Here is a 3,051-nt window from a genome sequence, read left to right as displayed (position 1 = left end):
AAGTGGTACCATGATGACATTATCATCGTCATCATCATCATCGTCATTGTCTTCATCATTGAGAGAAAATATGGTATCTGTCTTTCTGCGTCTATCTTATTTTGCTTAGCATGATGACTTCTAGTGCCATTTATATTTTTCTGCTAATAATTTCATTCTCTGAGTAGATCTGATACAGACACAATTTCATTCTTCTTTATAACTAAATAAAACTCCATTTACATATATTTACCACATTTTCTTTATCCACTCATCTGTTTGTTGGATTCATATCTTGGCTATTGTGACTCATGCAGCTATGCACATGAATATGCATTTCTATGTTATGTTGACTTAGATTCCTTCAGCTATATGCTCAGGATTAGGACAGCTAGATCATATAGTGGTTATTTTTAGTTTTCTGAGGAATCTCCATACTAATATCCACAGTCATTGGTGTACCAGGGGGCCTCTTTTCCTGAATCCTTACTCGGTGTCCTTTGCTTTCTTGATGATCTATGTTGGGTCTTGAAGGTTTGTATTGGTGTATCAGAAGCAGGAAGGGGGTTGGGGGTGGGGTGTGCAGGAAGAAGGATCAACCTGTATCTATGTAGCAACATAGGAGCAGCACCTGTCAGCCCTTTGGGTGTAACTGAAGTGGACCGACAGTGGGAATGGGTAGGGCTCTGCAGAGGAAGCTGGAAAGCTAGGAATTCAGGCAGGGCCAGGAGAACCATGGTTTCAGGGTGAGGCACCTAGCTTCCTGCAGATTAGAGCAAAGGGCACCAGGAAGGAAGGGATACTGTCAAATACTCCAGCAGGGGCAGACAATTGATGGCCTCTTTTAATGCTATCCTCGGTAATACGGAGCCAGGCAACAGCTACTCAACTATGTAAAGCAAACCTTTGGCCTTTAGTTCTTCAGAGTTTGCTCTTCTGGGCAAAGCTGTGTCTAGTTTTAGTGATTTCTTGTCACTTTCCAGGTGTAGTTTCAATTGCATTCCCTGGCAGGGCCTTAGGCTCAGTCTCAGCCAAAAGCCTCATGTGTGAAGGACCTAATGGCTCTCATTTGCAATGTAACCTGCCCCTATGTGTCTCTAACCCTATCCCTGAGAAGATTATAGGCCAATGACTAGGGAAGGCCTTCCTTACTGCACCTGAAGACTTGACTGATTCTGCTTTCTCTCACATTGTCTGTAACTCCAGTTCCAGGGGATCTGACGCTCTCTTCCATACCCTGTGGGCACCTGCACACATGTCATACCGTCTCCACTCACCACCTTGACATTGCTTCTTCAGCGGGGCTGTGAGAGCCAAGCTTCCTTGAAACCAGAGCAAGGAGCCCACTGGCACCCGCTAGCTCGTCCCTCCCCTCATGGATCCAGAGCACCATGGCTGCTCTCTTTCCTCCCCTGGGTTGGACAGACAGCTTAAGAAGGAAAAGCAAGTGTGACATTTAGTCCAGACTAGTGGAGAAGCACAGCCTACAAGTCTAACTGCAGAAAATTAGTAAAGGAGCCAAGAGCTGGTGAGTAAAATGTGCAATGGCAAATGGTAATAAGTGGAAAGATTCAAAATAAACAACAGTTTTCCCTGAATTGGTAGATGGCAAAATGACATATCTGACTGAATTTATTTTTGTCCATGTCTGTGATTTCTGATATGTTGGGAATGTTTAGATTATAAACAGATACCCAAATAACCATAGAATATTATGTGCTTCATATACATCCATTTGTTTTTGCCTTATTTCAGCTCAATAATTATTATAGCTAAGATTTTATACTACATATTATGTAATGTAATTAATAATAGCACAAAAGACTGAAAACATTGCCAGAATATTGATGGATTTCTTTGCTACATTTATTGCTTTCCTTATGTTTATAGTATGTAGGGTTCTCTAAAACAAACATAAATAAAAGACAGTTCAGTTAGTTAAACTTTAATTATTAATATTCAGTATAACTATATTTCATGATATTGAGTGTAATATTTTAATGTCCCAAATATTGCATGGGATATACTTATACTAAAAATTGTTTTTTGTTTACTCAAAATTCAAATTAATTGAGCATTTTGTATTTTTTTGTTGTTTAAATGATTTCTTTATCAGAAGACTAAGCAAGTACTAAACTGCAAGGGTGTTAAATGGAATCCAAGAGAAAGAAAAACTGATCCCTAAAATCTAGAATCTTAACCAGGACTCCCTAGAGTGAGATGCCTAATATCCTTTCTATCTTTTGCTGGAGGCAGGCTGAATCTAGAAGACTGATTTCTTATCATGAATGCCTATGGGAAATTAGAGATGAACTCTTTGCTCTCCCATAGCCTCAGAGTATCATTAGTTCATTTTCTGATTTAGTTTAATTACCAACTCTTCCCTGTATTTATTTACTCATTCATAAATTGTTAGGATAAACCTCTTAATGTCCCTGGCACAAAACAGTTGATAGTTGCAACAATGCTCTAGGTTGGATGTTATCTCCTGCTTTGTTCAGCACAGAAATGAGGTTAGTGGTGTGCCTGAGATCACATGCTTGCTTAGTGACAGGCGCAGGATTGGCATCGCTGTTGTTCTAAATTCTAGTGGAAATGCAAGCTGGCATGCAGAAGGGAAGAGGAGTGCACCCCTCCTAGTGCCTATTGTACCCCAAGGTCAACTGTATATACTTGAGAATGTTGACAACCCTTTTTGTTCAAATAAGATTGAATTCTGACCTCTTAGGGGAAAAAAGTAGAAGAAATACCAAATTGTTTCCATAAGATAAAAGCTATAATGGAAAAAATGTTTTTCCTATTTTCAATCCTAGTATGAAAAATTGAAGTAGTTAAAATTGCCAAAATAGTTTTAAAAAAGAACAACCAAGTTAGAGGATGTACGCTATTCAATTTCAATACTTTATAATAACCAAATACCTGTGGTTTTGGCAAAATGATTGGTGAATAAATCAATGATAAAAACTATCATCTAGAAATAGCTGCTATATTTGTGGTCAATTTTGAAATGTGTACATGGAGGAAAATATTCTGGGGGAATTGGATATCTACTTTTATAATAACAAGAATGAC

The sequence above is a fragment of the Mesocricetus auratus genome, unplaced genomic scaffold (assembly GCF_017639785.1).
Source record: "Mesocricetus auratus isolate SY011 unplaced genomic scaffold, BCM_Maur_2.0 Super-Scaffold_2245, whole genome shotgun sequence".
Taxonomy (NCBI): Eukaryota; Metazoa; Chordata; class Mammalia; order Rodentia; family Cricetidae; genus Mesocricetus; species Mesocricetus auratus.
The sequence above is the reverse complement of the archived record's forward strand: the minus strand, read 5'-3'. Positions refer to the sequence as shown.